This window comes from Thermobia domestica, chromosome 9 (assembly GCF_964235325.1).
Source record: "Thermobia domestica chromosome 9, izTheDome1.hap1.1, whole genome shotgun sequence".
In the NCBI taxonomy this organism is placed as follows: Eukaryota; Metazoa; Arthropoda; class Insecta; order Zygentoma; family Lepismatidae; genus Thermobia; species Thermobia domestica.
Genome location: NC_137462.1, coordinates 112,463,038 through 112,485,790, shown reverse-complemented (window position 1 = coordinate 112,485,790; position 22,753 = coordinate 112,463,038).

Sequence of the window (22,753 nt, the reverse complement as noted above, 5' to 3'; positions counted from 1 at the left end):
TAGAAAAGAAGGAAAAAAATCATTACATTTCTTACTTGAATTTCTTGGCTTCAGTAAAAATGCCGCTGGAGTGAATGTGTTCCCAGTAGTTTAGAAAATATGCAATCCGTGTGAATCGATCTGCCCCTGTAACATATAGCAACAGTATGTCGTTTTCTGAATTGGTTGTTCGCGTTTTCTGCGGATATTACTCGTTTTCAAGCCACACAGTTGTAATCTTGCATCATGTCAGCTTTTTTGGTCGACAAACACCGTGTGCGTGGGTTTTCTCAGTGTTTTCTCTTTCCTCCTGCTTTCTCCATTCCACCATTTCAATCATTTTTCATCATCACCGTCTCCCTTAGCCTTGATTCATAAACGTGGGACGTTAAACTAGATACTTCATTTCATTTCAAAGCATATTAGTGGTATTCTTCTTCCAAAACTAAAGAGAAATGTAGTATTGAATATCGGTAATTCCGCATACCATTAATGCCGACTACATCCGTTGGAAATTTTTAATGCGTGCTCTTAAAATGAATATCGAAAATAACATTTTCATGACGTTGACAAAAACTTAGTGCATGTAACCGCAAGTTTGATTTCATTGGCGGATGCTTATACGTTGAATAATTGTTTATTAATATAACTTTTAGCCTCCTTAGATATACGGCACGTCGAGTATTGAGCGATATAACATTATACTACAACAATAAATCTATATTATAAAATTGAAAGTGATTATGTTTGTGACTCCTAATCTTGAACCATCCAACAGATCTCGATCAAATTCTCAACATAGAAGAAGTTCAGGCCTGAACGATTTTTATCATTTTACTTTGAAGGTGCAACGTAGGGGAGGGGAAGGGGGAGATATATTTAAAAAATAAAAATAAAATTGACTGTCTTCCTGACTTCATCACTCTTAAACCAGCCGATCGCTCTCAATAAAATTTTCAACATCGTAGATGAGGTTCAGAGTTGTTTTTTTATACCATTTTGACGGTAGAACTTAGGGGGGGAGGGGAGGGGAAAATGTACAAAATAAATAAAACTTAGTAACTCTTGAACCGCCCGACCGATCTTGATAACATTTTGATAGATGAGGTTCGAACCTGAGATGGTTTCTGTTATATCACTTTGACAGATAGGTTGCAGCTTAGGGGAGGGTGAGGGAAGAGATATATAAAAAGTCACCAAGGTGCCCAAGGTGAAGCTGAGGTGCCCAAGCTTCACTACTTACAAGATAAATCACAACGTTCCGTAATCTTTCTTAATATTTTTTAACAGATCCAATAATCCACTGGTTACCAAACTGCGGAGGCTACCTCTGAGATGCACGAAAGAAAATCAAGATGGCACAGATTACTGAAATACCATGAATTGCAAAATTATTTTTACACTTTAAAGGCGTCAGATTTTTTTTTTCAACGACGATTAGCTAATCTTTGTATTGAACAAACTTTCAGTTAAATATTGAGAGTTTGGTTTACTGATTCCAATATGTACTCTAGGGGGCAAAAACGTGGACATAACGCAAAAGCGATTAAAAATAACATTGGAGGCTTTCTAAACGTGGGCATAGGGGGGGGGGAAAGGAGAGAATTAGCTGGGTTGAACGGAAAACGAATCAGATGATGTTAGAAATATTGGCAGTAGGAGAAAAAGAAGAATTTTAGATATTGTCAAGAGAAAAAAAGGAAGAGGAACTGGTTGGGACATTTGCTGTGGAGGAACTGTATTATAACGGACGTGTTAGAGGGTATGGTGGAAGGAAAGAGAGGGAGGGGGCGAAGGAAACTGTAGTTGAAAGAAGGTATTGAAACAGAAAATTGCTACGTCACAACGAAGAGACTAGCTCAGGACCACCGTACATCGAAGCTTCTCAGTTACAAAAATGTCAAAAATGGCAGAATAGCTATGATGATGATGATAATGATATATTTAGCAATATTGATCAAAAAAGATTAAAATAATGACGACTATAATCAAATCTCTTAATATTTTAGAATGATTTGAGTGAACACTGAAAATGACTGAACATTCTATGCCTTTTGTGTAAACTCAATTTATATAAATACTTGTGACCTATATTAGAAATACAAAATAACGGCATCAAGCTCCAAGTGTTTTGAATTAACTGTACAAAATCATTCTCACCTGTGAATAAGGATTATTTATTGTTGTATAATGTTATATCGCTCAATACTCGATGTGCTGTCAGCGCCGTAACTTGGATTTTTTTTCGGGGGGAAGCATCAATACGCGTTTTGGGTCCCTTAGAAAAAAATGTTTTTCTAATTCTTGGGTCCCCTCTTTCCATCTTTGTCTTACTCTATATGGGCCCTACTGCACGGCAAGGTCTGCAGGGTCGTTAGTTACGCCCCTGGACCTGTTCCATACATGACAAATTAATTAATGGGACAATATTGGCAAATCCAAGGCCATACGAATAAATATTATTTCTAGGGCCCCTAATAGCAGAGATTTTTTACTGAAATGGGCCCATGACTCATTTTTGTTTATGTACCTTTAATGTGCTGTTTTGTTTATGTAATGTAGTGAACCTGTTTGATGCTCCATTTGTAATTTCATGTTCGTATCCTATAGATCCTATGTATTAAGAAAATTTTGTCTTAAAGTGGGCCCCCCTCGAACGGCGGGTAGCTTCTCTGGAAGGGCGGTTGCCTACTACAAGTTACGGCCCTGTGTGCTATATACCTAAGGAGGCTAAAAATTATATTGATAAACAATTATTCAACGTATAAGTATCCGCCCATGAAATCAAACTTGTTGTCACATGCACTAAGTTTTTGTCAATGTCATGAAAATGTTATTTCGATATTAATTTTACGAGCACACATTAAAAATTTCCAACGAATTCTTGTGCCTCGGAGTGAAGGCCATACCTATGTAGTCGGCATTACCGATTTTCAATATTATATTTTTCTTTAGTTTTGGAACACCACTGATATGTTTTTAAATAAAATGAAATACAGAGAATCCTCCCTTAACGGACACCTCTCAATAACGGACACCTCTATAATACGGACAGATTTTTTTTGTCCCGGCAAAAATATATGTTCTCTTACGGAACAAAACCTTCCCTTTTACGGACACTCTCAGATACGGACGCGGACAGTCCTTTTTTACCCCCAAACGTTTCAATAACCTCTTCATAACGGACAGGAATTATTCTTGGTTCTGCGATATATGACAGCAGACAGAAAAGTCTTTTCCCCACAAGTGTATCTATCATCAAACAGAACAACTTCAAGCTGAACTTGAAATGCTTCTTTTTTTCTGACCGCAATAAACTGCTTTCTGGTGGAAATCCTAGAAAATCTTCAATAAGCACTAACACTCATGCTGGATTAGTCGTATGGTTAAGAATTCTATGCGGATCTTTCCTTCCCTAACAAATTTAGTGCTTTTTCCTCTGGGCCTTGCATCTTTCCCGACAATTTCATAGATAACAAAAGAAACATTGTTTATTTTGCGATAACATTTTTCAACGAGCAACGTTTTCTCTCTTACTTTTTTGGAAAAGAAAATTTTTTGTTTTGTACAAATTGGTGTCTCAAACAGTTGAACAATTAAAGAAATTTGCCATTAATCGCGGTGAAATAGAAGTTCTCCAATTGATCCAACAGTTGCAAGCAAATTTCGAACATAAACTAGTGTCCGTAGGATGTACGTATACGGCAGACAACTACTGCAGACTTTTCCCCAAGAAATTTGGTGAGTTTCTTCTCCACATTTTCAGTATTTAATAATAATATTGCATACTTTTTAAAGCTATTTTTACTTTTAATATAGGCGCTAAGTGAGTTAATGGATTTTTTTACAGGGTAATGACATGTCCTTAAGAAACTTACCATACACGCATTATCATTTGCAGTATACGAACATGTTAATACATTCCCCAACAATAATATTATTTAACAGAAATGAATTTCTCCTTCATCCGTCCCAGTAATTCAAATACATACTAAATAGAGTATTTTCATATTGAATTTTATGTATTTACGTTTATACATAATACATTTACTGTATATTATTGCATACAATTACCGTTGAGAAAATTAAATTTTTGTAACCTCTCTGTAACGGACACCTAAGTAACGGACAAAAATTCCCGTCCCATTGGTGTCCGTTATTCAGAGGTTTCACTGTAGGCCTATCTTGTTTAACATAACTCGATTATTCACTGAGGCTAAGGGAAAGTGATAGTGAGAAATGAATGAAATATTGGAATGAAGAAAGCAGGAGAAAACGGAAAAACCCTGAGAAAACTCAAGCACACGGTGTTTGTCCACCAAAGAAGCTCACATGATGCAAGATGACACTTGTTTTACATGAGAACGAGTAATAACTACAGAAAACGCGAACAATCCATTCAGAAAAGGACATATGCTACAGGGACAGATCGATCCACACGGATTGCATAAACTACTGGGAACACATTCACTCCAACGACAATTTTACTGAAGCCAAGAAATTCAAATGAAAGATGTAATGATTCCCCCCTCCTTTTTTACATTCTATAAAAAAAATTCAAGTAGTACCGGTACTTGTGCAACACTCTTGCGAAAGAGTATTGGTCTTGGTCTTGCAGGTATGGTCTTGGTCTTGGTCTTGCATCGATATCCCTGGTCTTGGTTTCGGTCTTGCATGCAAGACTTGCAAAAATTGCAAGACCAAGACTCTTGCGCTCATCACTAGATATGAATGGACAAGTAGGTAAGAATAGAGTCACTTCAGCAAACTCAACATTCGTTTCGATGTGTTGCAGAGTACATTGATTGGTTGATAGGACCAGTGTGACAACCCAGCAAAAGTATTTCGTACTAACCTCCATAGAAAAAGTACTAGATCTGGGGGAAAAGTACTAAAATTTTATGTGCTCCCGTTTCACCCTATTTATAACATTTTATGTTCTTATCTTATTAGAGGGTTTCCGGCAGCTCCTCCTTCCTTGTAGGTGGGGTGGGTGAGTGACCTCCCACATTTTTTAAATAACCTCCAACTTTAAATCTTTTGCAGTCAAAATTCGATACAAACCGTGCAAACCACTTACACCCTCCCAATTTTGACTTTACACCTCAAAACTAAAAATTCTGGTGGAATCCCTGGTTAATTGCCGTATTAGAACTCACTCTAAAACTACTAAAGTGACACAAGTATTGCAAATATAGAGGATGTCGGGAGAAAACAAGAAATATCATAAAATGGGCTTATTGAGAAAATCGATCTTTAATTCCTTAATAGCCTATTGTTTAAACGGATAACCAAATATGTAATATTGTTTACTGTGGTCATTTATTAGTTGGAGGAGGCGACCGGACGACACCTATGTCCAACTTTCGCTCTTGTAAGTACGAATGTTGAAAGAAAAGAAAAACAGGCAGAGAAAAGTTAGCAGGAACAGTGAAATTTTCGTACATTACCAAATTTTCATTAGATTCCTGTTTGTCTCAGAAATGTATTTATGAGAAAAAAAGAGGAGGAAAAATGCTAGATTTGTTGGTGAACGTACTAGAACACTAAAATATTATAAAAGGTACTAGATCTAATACGAAAGTACTGGCGGTGGTTACACTGGATACGACCCAATGTTAATAAAATAAGTGGTTTTAAGGAGATAACGGTTTTCGCAAGCTTTCCAAATTATTTAAATATAAACTAATTATTTGGTGAGCAAAACTATATATATGAACAAAAACACCAGAGATGCAAAAAGTGCAGCCAAGTTCGTCAGCCTCAAAAAGTGTTGAGATGAGGATGGATGAGCCAAGTTCCTTGGCCACTGCATCTGAAAAAAACACTGGAACTTGGCGCGAGGTGTCTAACATATTCGAATACATTAAGATGTCTGTTCCTAGTTTTACGGCCGGGACATTTCAGCCCTAAGGCTAGTGGTGACCCCCAAATTCACCACGCTCACAAACATCATCCTTAAGCCTCGTTAACTTCATTTACCTTGACACTTCGTGGAGGAATATAAGGTTTCCTTGTCTGGGTATCGAAACATCAAATCTTACTGCAGTATAATGTGTATGTGCCTTAGTGCCTTAGCAAAATTGATATTCCTAAGTTGGTGGTGGTCCTAAACCCACCACCACTATCCCTAAGGTTCCTTAAAATCATTTTCCTTGACACCTCGCGCCAAGTCCCAGTGTTTGTTTCAGATGCAGTGGCCAAGGAAGTTGGCTCATCCATCCTCATCTCAACACTTTTTGAGGCTGACGAACTTGGCTGCACTTTTTGCATCTCTGGTGTTTTTGTTCATATTTCACTTCTTTTTGTAGTTCACTATGTCAATATCGTATATTGGGATTCTCAATTGTGGCATATTGCTGGATTTAAATTTAAAATTGTACATTTTTAAAGGAGTCATAATGTGTCACATGCAACATTAGTTCCCAAGGGCTCTCCCACCGGGAATCGAACCCAAGACCCTGTATAAGAAAGGCGCACATGCTGGCCACTAGAACAGCAGGAAGGATTTATTCTATTAAATATCTGTCGGAGAGTTATGTCCAAACGAGATTCTATATCATTTACCCGAACTACAAAATCACGATCGCTAATATCTCATTTTTCATTACCTAAATACGAAGAGTATCAACAGGGCCCAAAACCCTTGATGCTGAATCCTCGCTGCTACATCACTAGACATGGCTGGTGTTTCAATATACTTAGTTGTCCTCTACCCTTCCACATTGCGAAATTACGGAGTTCATGTCGCGCAGTTTCATACTGCCTCGGGTTTTCCTTCCAATGATATACACCTTTCAAATAACTTGTAAACTTAATAATATTTGCCACCAACATATCCTAACTGTATATAAAACTACATGAACTGACATAAATTAAAGGGGTGCTTCCGGTTGACGTGGAAAGTTAAAATGATGAAGAATTTTCCCATGTTATTTAAATGGGTCTGGATGAAGAATTTTCCCGTTATTTAAATGGGTCTTTTTGATATATAATCTCATGTTTTAGGAACTTGGAATTGGAATAAAAAATTGAAATTCGGTATGCTTGTACGTTTTCATTAGTATTACCTAAGTAAATCAGTAAAACTAACAATTCCAACGTTAGAGTGGTTTTATGGGGAACTGAAAAATCTTTCCCATGGTACGTATTTATATGGAACTTTTACACCTCAAAATTATAGGGCACTTTCTGTAGGGCTACAATGATTAAATTTGACATGATTCTAGTTTTTCGGAACTAACCGACAGAAAAATTGCCAAAAGTGAATATTTTAAATTTTTAGGGAGTCTAAAGGGGAGAGGAAGAAATTCCCCATGCTATTTAAATAGGCCTTTTTTGGACTTATAATCTCATATTTTAGGTACTTGAAATTGGAATACAAACGTGAAATTCGGTACGCGTCAACGTTTTCGTTAGTATTACCTAAGTAAGTTAGTAAACATGAAAATTTCCAACTTCAGAGTGGTTTTATGGGGAACTGAAAAACCTTTCCCTATATTGGACGTCTCCTAAACCCCAAAATGTTTAGGCACTTCCGGCTGGATTAGAATGATGAAATTTGGCACAATTGTAACCTCCCGAGACTAACCTACAGAAATATTGCTAAAATTGAATATTTTTAATTTTTAAGGAGTCTAAAGAAAGAAATCATCATGTTATTTAAATAGGCGTTCTCCTGGAATACAAAACCTTATCTTTAGTTAAAATAGGAAAAGAAACTTGAAATTCGGGAATTGTAAGCTTAAGAGGTGTGAGGAAGTAGGCCGAGCAAAGGCGAGGGTGTGGGGGCGAACCCCCAGGAAGGCAAATTCAGGAAATATGAAGAGCAAAGACATGAAATTCACTGTTGATGAAAATACTGATACGTAAGAGATTCTCACACCGTTCACAGATAGAGACACGAAGCATCAAGACAATTTTTACATAACGACTGTGGTAACTATAACTCGTGGTACCAATATATTTTATTGGTTACATTTTGTTGCTAGTCTCACATAAATTCGAACAATTGAATTTCTCATTTCTTCGAAAACTTCATTAATTTTAAATATTCTCACCTCTACAGTATCTTACTTATCAAATTAATTTCAATATCTATTTAATACCAATGACTGAAATAAAGGAAAAAATCTTCACCGAAAAAAGACAAAATATTGGCTTTTCTTTTCTGGGTTTCCAATTACGAAATTTACGGCAGTATGTACGTGTATTAGCCCACGTTTTTAAAAGTTAACTGATTCACAGAACGTGACTCATTAACTTGCTTAACTACTTATTACTAGCTTTCACTTATTTCACTCACACACTGAGAAAAAAATGTATGTGGCGTACGTAAAAACGTAGGTTACATGTGTAAATCCTGTAGTTTTTGGACTTAACGTACACTAAACGTATAACTGAAAAAGTATATTTTAAACATACTTTCCGTAGAAGTGTTCCGAATAAACGTACTTTCCGCACGAACGAAAAGCCTGTATGTAGGTGGTCAGGATCTCACATACAGATGGCCGTATGTAACATAGCTGACGTACGTAATGTACGGAAGACTGTTAGATGTCAGACATCCTGCAACGACATTATGTAACATCTAAGCGGGAAAGAGGGCAGTACGTATGTAGCATATGCATAACGTATATTAAGTATTGATTTATGTAGTAAACATAAGGATCCCGTATAATTGTACACTATACCGCTGTCCGGATAACGGATTTTTCTCAGTGACCTTAGCTCGTTTTTCTATTAACCTAGAACGACAGGGACACGAACAGAAACATCGCGGAGAGTTAAGATTCCAAAGGCTCTTCCACCGGGAATCGAACTCAGGACCCCATACACCAAAGGCGCACGTGGTAGCCAATAGACCAGCGAGGAGGGCACCAACTCGACCACTCAGATGATTGACAACATTATCACTATGCACATGATGTGTTCAATAGCGGAATCGTTCTCGATTTTTGATTGTAAGGACTGTTTTTTTTTTTTTTTTTTTTTTTGCCAATGAAAAATTTTTCATAGCAAATTCCTCAAATTTCATTTTCAAGCCGTTATAGGGTACCTTTATGGAGAGTTTCGCATCTTTATCTCATTAAGAAGTACCTAATGGCTATGGACAGTTTCTCGCCAATAAACATTCCCGTAGTACATTCCTTAAATTTGGAACCTATACTTACACAAGTTATTACATTAGGTGGGTACCATTATGCAGAGTTTCAATTCTCTATCTCATTTGGAAGCATCTAATCAATGATGAGTGAGTAAATGAACCGATCTCTGTTTGAGTAAGGACAGTTTTTCGCTCATAGAAAATTCCATAGCACATTTCTTAAATTTCGGATATTTTTCATATTCAAGCCATTATAAGCTACCTTCGTATAGACATTCACATCTTCATCTCATTGGGAAGTACCTAATAGCTACGGACAATTTTTCGCCTATAAAAAATTTCCCATAGTCACATTTCGGACTTTTTCCATACTCAGGTCATTATAAGATACCTGTATGCAGAGTTTCACGTCTTATCTCATTGGGAAGAACGAAATCAATGTGATGAGCGAGTGAATGAACCGATTTCTGCTTGACTAAGGACAGTTTTTTGCCCATAAAAAAATTATCATAGCACATTCCTCAAATTTTGGACATTTTCCATACTCAAGTCGTTATAAGGTACCTTTGTGCTCAGTTTCACGTCTCTGTCTCATTGGGAAGTACCTAATCAATTTGATGAGTGAGTGACTGAAACGATTTTTTCCTGACTAAGGACAGTTTTTTGCCCATAAACAAATTCCCATAGCACATTCCTCAGATTTCGGACTTTTTCCATACTCAAGTTATTTCAGGGTACTTTTGTGCAAAGTTTCAAGTTTCTATCTCATTGGGAAGTACCTAATCAATTTGATGAGTGAATGAGTGAAAAGATTTTTTTCCTGGCTAAGGACAGTTTTTTTGCCCATAAAAATTTCCCATAGCTCATTCCTCAGATTTCGGACTTTTTCCATACTCAAGTCGTTATAGGGTACCTTCATGCAAAGTTTCACGTTTCTGTCTCATTGGGTAGTACCTAATCAATTTGATGAGTGAATGGGCGAATCGATTTCTTGCTTGGCTAAATACAGTTTTTTGCCTATAAAAATTTTCCCATAAGACATTCTTCAAATTTCGGACCTTTTTCCTACTCAAGTCATTATAAGGTACCATTGTGCAGAGTTTCACGTCTCTGTCTCATTGGGAAGGACCTAATCAATTTGATGAGTGAGTGAGTGAATCGATTTCTTGCTTGGCTAAGGACAGTTTTTTGCCCATAAAAACTTTCCCATAGGACATTCCTCAGATTTCGGACTTTTTCCATAATCAAGTCATTATAAGGTACCTTTGTGCTCAGTTTCACGTCTCTGTCTCATTGGGAAGTACCTAATCAATTTGATGAGTGAATGGATGAATCGATTTTTTTCCTGACTAAGGACAGTTTTTTGCCCATAAAAAAATTCCTATAGCACATTCCTCAGATTTCGGACTTTTTCCATACTCAAGTTATTTCAGGGTACCCTTATGCAAAGTTTCAAGTTTCTATCTCATTGGGAAATACCTAATCAATTTGATGAGTGAGTGAGTGAAATGACTTTTTTCCTGACTAAGGACAGTTTTTTGCCCATAAAAAATTTCCCACAGCACGTTCCCCAGATTTCGGACTTTTTCCATACTCATTTTGTTATAGGGTACCTTTATGCAAAGTTTCACTTTTCTATCTCATTGGGAAGTACCTAATCAATTTAATGAGTGAGTGAGTGAATCGATTTCTTGCTTGCCTAAGGACAGTTTTTTGCCAATAAAAATTTTCCCATAGGACATTCCTCAGATTTCTGACTTTTTCCATACTCAAGTCATTATAAGGTACCTTTGTGCTCAGTTTCACGTCTCTGTCTCATTGGGAAGTACCTAATCAATTTGATGAGTGAGTGACTGAAACGATTTTTTTCCTGACTAAGGACAGTTTTTTGCCCATGAAAAATTCCCATAGAACATTCCTCAGATTTCGGACTTTTTCCATACTCAAGTTATTTCAGGGTACCTTTATGCAAAGTTTCAAGTTTCTATCTCATTGGGAAGTACCTAATCAATTTGATGAGTGAGTGAGTGAAATGATTTTTTTCCTGACTAAGGACAGTTTTTTGCCCATAAAAAATTTCCCACAGCACGTTCCCCAGATTTCGGACTTTTTCCATACTCATTTCGTTATAGGGTACCTTTATGCAAAGTTTCACTTTTCTATCTCATTGGGAAGTACCTAATCAATTTGATGAGTGAGTGAGTGAATCAATTTCTTGCTTGGCTAAGGACAGTTTTTTGCCCATAAAAACTTTCCCATAGGACATTCCTCAGATTTCGGACTTTTTCCATACTCAAGTTATTATAAGGTACCTTTGTGCTCAGTTTCACGTCTCTGTCTCATTGGGAAGTACCTAATCAATTTGATGAGTGAGTGAGTGAATCGATTTCTTGCTTGGCTAAGGACAGTTTTTTGCCCATAAAAACTTTCCCATAGGACATTCCTCAGATTTCGGACTTTTTCCATACTCAAGTTATTATAAGGTACCTTTGTGCTCAGTTTCACGTCTCTGTCTCATTGGGAAGTACCTAATCAATTTGATGAGTGAATGGATGAATCGATTTTTTTCCTGACTAAGGACAGTTTTTTGCCCATAAAAAAATTCCTATAGCACATTCCTCAGATTTCGGACTTTTTCCATACTCAAGTTATTTCAGGGTACCTTTATGCAAAGTTTCACTTTTCTATCTCATTGGGAAGTACCTAATCAATTTGATGAGTGAGTGAGTGAATCGATTTCTTGCTTGGCTAAGGACAGTTTTTTGCCCATAAAAACTTTCCCATAGGACATTCCTCAGATTTCGGACTTTTTCCATACTCAAGTTATTATAAAGTACCTTTGTGCTCAGTTTCACGTCTCTGTCTCATTGGGAAGTACCTAATCAATTTGATGAGTGAGTGAGTGAAATGATTTTTTCCTGACTAAGGACAGTTTTTTGCCCATAAAAAATTTCCCACAGCACGTTCCCCAGATTTCGGACTTTTTCCATACTCAAGTTATTATAAAGTACCTTTGTGCTCAGTTTCACGTCTCTGTCTCATTGGGAAGTACCTAATCAATTTGATGAGTGAGTGACTGAAACGATTTTTTTCCTGGCTAAGGATAGTTTTTTGCTCATAAAAAATTTCCCATAGCACATTCTTCAGATTTCAGACTTTTTCCATACTCAAGATAGTTTAGGGTACCTTTATGCAAAGTTTCACGTCTCTACCTCATTGGGAAGTACCTAATCAATTTGATGAGTGAGTCAGTGAATCAGTGAGCCTGAAAACTGCATATTTTGGGGGTCCAGTACTCAAATATGGTTGAAGGTAGGAATGTGAGCTATGTCATATGAGTACATCTCTCGGATATCTCCTTAAATTCTAAATTTCATGTTTCTACCCTTAATAGAATCGCTTTTACAAAGCCTCGAAATTGGCGAATTTACCCAAAACTCTTGTTCGTGTATAATATGCTTACGGCAGTGCAGGCCAGTTTTCATTTTCTCCGCGGAACTTGGCTGCCATGCACTGCCGTGCATGTTGATTTTCATTAAAATTCAACACGTGTTACAGCTCTATATACGATGTTGTATGTATATACGATTGTACAGTTATACTGTATCACATATTGTCTGATGAAGCCAAAGAGTTAGTTGGCGAAACTATAACACGTATTGAATTTTAATGAAAATATATATTTTGCTCTCCACATAATTAGTTTATATTTAATTATAACAATTTTTTAGTAATCATTGTTATTTTAAAAATTTAAAAATGTATAACAAAGCAAAGCTTGTAAATATGGAAAATATTACTATTTAATTCCATATTCATGAATTTTCCACTTATCCTTAATATAAAAGGTAAACTTATCTGTCTGTAAGTGTCATTATTATGCAAACTTTAAAGTTTATTAAATAGTAATGGGTTGCCTAAACTTTTAGGAAAAATCTTCACATATACTTAATCCTTGTTATAGATACATGACATTTCAATCCATCATGCTAATTACTAAATAAATCAAAATCAGATTAATAATTTTCAGTAGCTGCACTGCCACCTCCCTGACGTCAAGATAATTTATTTCACTAGTGTGCAATTAATATGCCTGAGGAAAATAATTAGTAATTGGATATTTCTTCCTTTCTTGTCCCTATTTAGTCCAACATTCGTTCTGAGGATATGAGTAAATATCCTTGCTGTTTACTGTACGTTTAGAATTAATTATACTTTTTCGTTGACGTGTATGTGTATATGTGAATTCATAAAAGTAATAGGTTAGGTGAGTAGGAATACGTATGATCTCGATGTGCTTAATTCGTGTAAATTTGTGTCAAGATAATTTATTTAATTTAAAGAGTTTAGGATCATATTATTTTTTCTCGTTAGAAAGTCTATTTTTACAAAAAAAAAAAAAAAAATGCTTTGACCTACAAAAGAGCTCAAAATTCGGATGGTTGAAGTCATGATCTCAACTATTTTTTAAAAATCTTGTTCGACCTTCCTTTCATACAAAATCACATGTATGTTAAATGCGGGCGTGTCCGTGCTGATATGATTATAGCCCCCTCTAGTAGTTTTTCTTAGCGTACAGATTTCATAGGCTAAGATTGAAATCATAAGCTACGTAAGTTTTTGTTCTTCAAAAAATTGTGAATATTTAATTTTTAAACTTCTACTGGAGCTAAAACATTACTATCATTCAACTCAAAAAATTTATTTCAAGTCTTGAACTGTACATTGAAGTAGAAATAGTAAGTTAAATGTGTGACTGAGCAGATTCTCTTCTATAGTGAACTGGAATATCAATGCAGTTTGCATTTTATACTTAATAATCTTTAGATGTTTGGATTCACAGATTCAGAGTGAAATTCCATAGTAAACAGAAGTATGGATAGGATATAGACAACATCTATATCCTATCCATGCAAGTTGAGTTGAAATGGATATTTGCCAATTCATTGAAAGGAGAGCAATTGTGAACTTTGTACTATAAAATTTCCATGTAATCTATAGTGCAATAACTTCGGATTTAGTCGCCGAATTGCAGGCTCACAATCTTGAAAATGAAAATGAAACCTGTAAGTTTTACGTCCCACGATTATGCCGGTTAGGCTAAAGGAGCTGATGATGATGAGAAATGAATGAAATGGTCGAATGAACAAAATGGAGAAAACGGGAGAACCCCGAGAAAACCCACGAGCACGGTGTTTGTCCACCAAAAAGTCCACACGACGCGAGCTGAGTTCAGTTTGAACTCATTTTTTTTTCTCCATTGAAGTACTTCGGATTATGTTCGAGTAAACAGTTTTACAGCTTCCCCACATTCCAAACTAGATAATAAAGATTTTGCTCATATGACAATTGATCTGTATTAGTTATTCATTAAAAAACAATCACCATGTCCAAATGGTATAATTTAATTTATTAAACAAGATACAAAAAGGCTTCAGTATTTCCAAATTTACCGCTTATGTGATGAGAAGTTTACATTACGATATATTTTAAAGCACATTCCATAGTTTAAATTATTTAAAAATCGAGAACCAGTTAAGAAACTTCACTTGCTATGGAAGCTTTATCAAAGTTCTCTTTTTAAACTAATTTTATGCAACTTTGGATAAATTAACGTAAAGCCCAGCAATTTCCCGTAAGAATTTCCGTTTATTTCTGACATGCATTATGCTGGCGGGCAGGGCTGGCCTTAGGTGGTGCGGGGCCCGATTGGGAACATTTTGCGGGGCCCCGGGTTTGCAACTAATTTGCACCAAGGTGTGTAGAACCAATATATACATATATACTTTGGCTCTCCGTGCTGGTCTTGTGGTTATACCCATTTTCCTTCATAACGTTTTTCCATCGGCAAAATGTTCTGGTGAGAAGGCTTACCCTGTTCATTGCTTATAGCAGCTAATTTTTCAGAGAAATAACTAAAATGGATATGCAGACAATGAATGAATTTTAAAATACATATTTTACCCTTGTGCCTCGCAATTTTTCAAGAATGTTCTCTACCAGTATTTCATAGTTTTCTTCTCTTACAAGTAAACCTATCGATGTCGAAATCTAGTTTCTTGACCAAACTTGGCAGAGAAGTGTAGAATATCAAGAAACGAGCTTAAACAAAATTTAAACTGCTTCCGGCCATAAAGACGGCCGCAGTGGCCAAAATCTGATTGATCAGAATAAGCCAGAATAATATGTTTCAAGTTGTGAAAATTTCATTTTATTTGTAAAACAGGAAAAGGAATAAAAAAAAACATTAACCGACATCGGGAGGAAGTAGACATCTATGTGAGGTTATGCTTATCATAGCCACCATTTTGTATTTCGCTCGACTTTTTTAAACAGGAAGGGGGTCATGTAATATATTAAATTGGGCTAGAATTTTACGAGAAATACAATGGCGATGGCGAAGTCTTGTTTCCATAATTTATATTTGTAACACATAATGAAATGAACATTGATATGAATTCGTTGGTTCTAAGATATCTTAACAGCTGTATTTTTTTTTTTTTTTTGAAAGGAATTCAAGTTAGGAAAACCTAATCTACGCTAGTAAGAACATCGTAGGTAGCTACGTATGAAATGTATAATCAGCTTGAAATCGTTATCGACAGCAGACAAAATGAAATGGTGATGAGACGATCACAAACCTTAAGGAATTGATGGAAGACGGATTACATATTTTCCATTCGATTATTCGAGTTAGAAGACAAACCTTCATAAGCAGCCTATAGTTCGCACTAGTATATATTCGGTTTTCCTGACTTTATTTCAAAAAATATAGGCCTATATCTACGGGATATTTCGCAGGAGAGGGCAAAGTTTGTCCTCTGGTTTTGTATTTTTTTTATATAGTTACAATAAGAGAAATGATATGCAAAGAAGTCGCACTGAGACTGATTTATTTAATACCATCTCGGTATTCTCGGTAGTATCGCATGACCTAATCAATAAGAATGCCAGGAACTTTTACTTAGTGGGGTGTTCAGAATAAAAGAGTGTATGCACCCAGAATTATGATATAAATTTTTACACAAACTCAAAGAAAACAATATTTTTACGCCAAGGATGTATGTAAGGAAACTTGGGGTGTGTAGAGTACTCCTTGGACATATCTATTTTTACAACAGAAGTTGTAAACATAAAAAATAAACTACTGCAGCATTAAATTCAGAAAAAAATGTTTATGCCCGGAAACTTAATACAAACTATTGATTTATTTGTTAGGGAGAGGCCATGTTCTCCCTTGTGGAATCCATGTACCTGTATTGCAATATGTTCTTTTGTGTATTTGACAACTGAGAGCACCAGAGCCATCTTAACGGTACCATAGCCACTTGGCCGGAGGCCCCGCGAGCAGAATGGCATGTATTAATTAGACCTACATGTATTAGAAGCAAAATTTAGTCATAAGGTCAGATTGGGACAACAACCACATTTGTTTGCTCTGGGGCCTAATATGCTGTTAAAACGGCACTGGGGAGTAGATTAAATTGGACAGTAGAGTAGACGGCACTTGCGCGGGGCCCCAATAGGCGCGGGGCCCGATTGGAAGCAATCGGTCCAATCGGCTTAAAGCCGGCCCTGCTGGCGGGTTAAATTATTTGTGTGAATTTCTTGATTGATGCTGGAAAAAGTAATTAGTTTTTATTTTGTGATTAAAGGTACGCAATGTCAAACGTAACGATTAAATAAAATACGTTGTATTATAATTATATTCAAATGTTAAACAAAAATCATTCTCACAGTCTCGGATGTTGTGCACTGGTAGCAAAAAATATTAGTTCACACTTCTCAATCAATCAATAATAATAATAATAATAATAATAATAATAATAATAATAATAATAATAATAATAATAATAATAATAATAATAATAATAATAATAATAATAATAATAATAACTGACTTAAATGAAAGTGCTAAAAGTCAGAAAATGATAATAATAAAGCGCTTGAAAGCAGAAAATAATTTATCAACGGTTTTCTATTTGAAAAATTGAAATGTGTCAGATTTTGTGCGGTTTATGGTCTCTGCAGTTTGAGACAAAATCCATTTTAGTCCATGTAGCGAATAAATCTGATTTACATAATTATAAGAGTGATGAGGCACGAAAAATTCTCGATACCATTTCTAAGTGTGAAAACTGTAAATTAACAGACTTCAATATCTTTATGTTCATATGCATAACCTTAACATAGGTGCACTGATTTTAATGATTTTTTTTTTTTTTTTTTTTTTTTTTTTTTTTTTTTGTGCCTGGACAGTATTATTAGTAGGGTCTAATGATATAAAATACGAATGTGAAATAAAAGCAAGGATAGAAATGGCGAAAGAAGCCTTTAGGAGGAAGAAAATACTATTTTATGGAACCTTGAATAAAGAATTGAGGGAAAAAAACTCATAAAATGCTTCGTGTACAGTACTGTGCTGGATGGGGCAGAAACATGGACATTACGCAAAAATGATGAAAAACGACTAGAAGCTTTCGAAATGAGGGTGTGGAGAAGAATGAAGAGAGTTAGCTGGGTCGAGCGGAAAACGAATGAGAGGGTGTTGGAAATGGTGGGGAGAAAAGAGCAATTTTAGATATTATTAAGAAGAGGAAGAAGAAGTGGTTGGGACATTGGCTAAGGAGGAGCTGTATCATGAGGGACGTACTAGAAAGTATGGTGGCAGAAAAAAGAGGGAAATGGTAAAGGAGACTACAATTAATGGACATTATCAAAAGAGAAAAATCGTACGTGAAGACAAAGAGGTTAGCGGAAGACAATGTTATTTTAGTTAACTTTATGAGACAGATGGAAAATTTTAAAAAATAATAAGAAGAAGACAGTAGATGTAGAAGAAGAAAGTAGGATATCACTACGTACTATTGGACAGTCTATCCTGCACACGTCCATTTCAAGCTTGCTTACTTTGAGCTCTGTATGGTGTTGTCGTGTAGACAAACGTCAAAACACCGTATTTTGATGCACATAGTTCCTGGCTCAATTCTCATCTGAAAGCAAAGTTTTTTGATATCCAGCCAGATATCATGAGGATGTTGGAAGTTTTTGAGTTAAGAGATTGGAAACTCCAATCTAGAAAACCAAAAATAATAGCTTTGGAGTTCTTGTTTGCTGTAACAGGAGAACCGTCAATGTATAGGATTTACAATGGAATGTTGAGATATGCCGTAGAAGTAATATGTTTACGAGTTACTAGTCTAGCCGGAGCTGCAATCCATTAGGAGCCGATATTTTTTCTCTTCTCTATCCATATTCTATCCCTGTCCAATTCTTAGATTAGCCTCACCAATCATGACAACTAATATTATCTATAGTACACCGTCTGACAACCACTATTTCTAACGAACTCAATTGACACCTTGGGTCTTATGCAGAGTCGTTCTGACGAATGATTAGTACCATACTAAATAGCTCGACTAACATATGGTTCTTGCTGTAGTCAGACCTTTAATATGACACTAATCATATGTCAAAACAACTCTGCAGAAGGCCCCTTATGTCTATTCTTATCTTATGGAAGCATCTGTAACAATTTCAGAGTTGCTACTCCTTTGAGTACAATATTTCATATCTGTAATTCACTATTTTCACATACTACTACTAACAAAGCCTTCTGGTTAAACAATAATTAAACTACTACAGGAGCCGATTACGTAACCACAAATCCAGTAGCGCACGCAGAAATTCGTCAAAAAAAGGGGGGTTCAAGTTCCCAAGTTCATATAATTTCAGATGTTTGGGTATAGTGTTTCTTTCAGAAACTATGTTCCGGGGGGCACACTTAGTATTCCAGGGGACACTGCTGGTACTATTCTATTTATTATTACATTGTTATATTATAGAAGTATTATTTTGGCCTCCTCTGGGGGCACTTTCAAAGTGCCAGGATGTTTAGTGTCTCCCAACAACATGTCTGAAAGAAAAATTGTTTGGGGTTAATATCTTTATAAAGGGTTATTCAAAAAGCGCACCGGTTGTGGATCATCTGGCAACTTTTTTTGGTTCAAGGTTGCCGACATTGTTTAGTATTGTTGCTCTATCCACAAACATTCCGATTGTCCTCTTACTCTGAATTTGTCATGTCCATGTCATTAGTGCTCGCGCAACGTGTGCTAATTGTGAACACTTTTTATCAGAACTGTCAGGCAACTTCGCCCGGTTTTGGGGCGAAATGAGGCACCGAATGAATCAATAGTTCGTAAACTTAATGAAAAAGTTCATTGGAACAGGTCCAACAGTGAACATTAAAAGGCCTGGGCGTCATCGCAGTGGTCGTTCTGAACAATCCGACGAGTCGTCGGCGAAATCCAAGTGGAAATTTGTCAGGCAGTCATAGCGAATTTTACGAACAAAATTACTGCATTCCAGCGCAGTAGAGGAGGTCATATGCCCGACGTCTTTCACCATACCTGAAATCGGAATGTGTGATGAACATGTTTATGAATTTTTTTAGTGTGTAAGTTCATAATTTGATGTAACAAAATCCTATATTATAAATACCTATTTTTGAATAACCCTATATTATAAACATTTATTTTTGCAAAATATTTTGCTTAAGGGAGGAGTTAAAATCCTGAACCCTTTGCCCGCGTCACTTAGTTAAATGTGCACCGCCTGGATGGTTATAGTCTTTCAAACAATTACCGGTAAGGAGCTTTATTTTCTTTTACTTAAAAGAAAATAGTAAATATCATGAACAACACGTCTCTGGATATTGTTGATTTGTGAGTTTGCAACCCTTTTCTTACTCCTTTCTTTACAGCTCTTGGCGACGACAGAGGGACATCTGCTACCCATAAACATTCGCCATAAAATAGGGTCAGTAGCGTTCGGGCAGGGAATTCGTAACGAGAATTTGGGAGATGGAACGGAGGAGGCTTCTTCTTCCGGTGGGTCCATTCCCTGTGCCAACACATGCAGGTGCTTCCAACGACTTCGAATTCAAATCCCCCCCTCTCTCTCTCTCTCTCTCTCTCTCCGCCTGCAGTAGAAAACACCCCTTTTCAGTTCCGCGAAAAGAATAACAATTGTCAGAAGCAAGGTCTGAAGAAGAGTTGTTGATAAAATGGAACTTTATACTTTCTAACAACGTTGCCTATGAGACGAGATGTTTCTTGTCTCGTCTCGAATCCCGAAACTTGAGGGGGGGAAAAGCATCTTTTTGAAATTCAAGATGAGACAAGAAACGTGCAAATTATCGTTTCGTTTTCGAATCGAGACGAGAAGGTTTTGGTAACACAAGTTCAATCAAGTCTTAAATCTAAAACAATGATTTATTGTTTCGTAATTCATAGCATAAAAACTATTGAAAGAACATAATGAATAACATTTATTAACGTTTAAAGTTACCCATATTACACTCTGAAAATATGATTGAAAAGCTATTATATTGCAGTTTCTGTGGAGTTCTCTTGAGATATATCTTCTAGACGAAATTAAGAGAAACTACCTGTAGTAGGACACTAATTTTGTAAATAAATTTACCAAATCGAGACGAGAAAAAATTCGAGATGAAAAGAGAAAAACCTTTTCGAGAGTCGAAACAAGACGAGAAGAAATTCCTCGAGAAGAGAGACAAGATGAGAAAGAATTCCTCGAGAATAAAGACGTGATTGGAAAGAATTCCTCGAGGAAAGAGACGAGGCGACAAAGAATTCCTCGAGAATAGAGACGAGATGAGAAAGAATTCCTCGAGAATATAGACGAGATTGGAAAGAATTCCTCGAGAACAGAGACGAGATGAGAAAGAATTCCTCGAGAATATAGACGAGATGACAAAGAATTCCTCGAGAATAGAGACGAGGTAAGTAATAATTCCTCTAGAACAGAGGCGAGATGAGAAAGAATTCCTCGAGAATAGAGACGAGGTGAGAAAGAATTCCTCGAGAACAGAGACGAGATGAGAAAGAGTTCCTCGAGAATAGAGACGAGATGAAAAAGAATTCCTTGATAATAGAGACAAGATAACAAAAATTCCTCGAGAATAGAGACGAGATGAGAAAGAATTCCTGAGAATAGAGACGAGATGACAAAGAATTCCTCTGGAATAGAGACGAGAAGAATTCCCTGAGAATTGAGAAAAGACCAGAAGTTATTCCTCTAGAATAGAAACAAGATTAGAAAGAATTCCTCGATCATAAAGACGAGATAACAAAAGAACTCGAGAATAGAGACGAGAAGAGAAAGTATTCCTCTAGAATAGAAACTAGATTAGAAAGAATTCCTTGATAATAGAGACGAGATGACAAAGAACTCGATAATAGAGACGAGATGAGAAAGTATTCCTCTAGAATAGAAACTAAATTAGAAAGAATTCCTCGATAATAGAGATTAGATGACAAAGAACTCGATAATAGAGACGAGATGAGAAAGAATTCTTCGAGAATAGAGACGAGATGTCAAAGAATTCCTCGAGAATAGAGACGAGAAAGAATTACCTGAGAATATAGACGAGATGACAAAGAATTCCTCGAGAATAGACACGAGATGACAAAGAATTCCTCAAGAATAGAGACGAAGTGAGAAAGAATTCCTCGAGAACAGAGACGAGATGACAAAGAATTCCTCGAGAATAGAGAAGAGATGAGAAAGAATTCTTCAAGAATAGAGACAAGAAATAATTCCTCATTAATAGAGACGAGACGACATAGAATTCCTCGAGAATAGAGAAGAGATGAAAAAGAAGTTCTCGAGAATAGAGAAGAAACGAGAAGTTATTCCTTTTGAATAGAAACGAGATGAGAAATAATTCCTCAAGAATAGAAATGAGACGAGATATCTAGAACATTTACGAAACGAGACTGGAAACCTCTATTTCTCGTCTCATGGAATCACTACTTTCTATTTACACAGAAACTTTCTATTAATATTATAACGTCAACAAGAAAGAGTGATAAATTCTAGAATTTTGCAGTCTCACCAGGTGAATGTGGTGATGGTATCTTTGTTACAGACTCTGACTAACAACTTCCTCATTCTTTTTGACGGTTGTTTTGCTTGTTGAGGCACGTGACCCTTGCAACTTAAGGGTTTAAGGCAAGTTGCCAGTCTGCAAGAAATATATAGGATTTAAAAAAAATCAATCTGAATTAAATAACTATTTATCCAGTATTACAAAAAATAATTTCAACAAACTTACTTAAAAATACTTCATTGCGAAAATTATAAAGGTAACCAAGAAAGTTATGTCGCTTTTTCACCCATTTCCTTCGAACACCGATATGTTACTTAACACGTACCTGGAAGATCAAAAATAGTCCCCATCAGCATCGAAGCCTTCTGCCAAAATTCTGGAAGGCTATGGATTCCATCGCGGTAGAACTTGATGGGCCGTGAAGAGAAGAAGGTATGAAGTACATTTTACACCTCTACTAGGGATTTGAACTGGCGTCCTCTAAAGTGATTGTTCAAGAAATGAAACAGGTGATAATCGGACGGTGTAATGTCGGGGGAGTATGTGTAACGTTCACTATTTTTAAAATTTTCCATTAATTTCTTTTTTCTTTCTGTTACATTTATTGCCCACAGTTCGAACAATAAGGTAAGTCACCACAATCAAACACCTTAATTTATACACATAATTACCTTTTATTCTCAAATCTACATGAATACCTTTTAGTTGTCATAGCAACACAATAACAAAACTATCATTACATGATTATATAT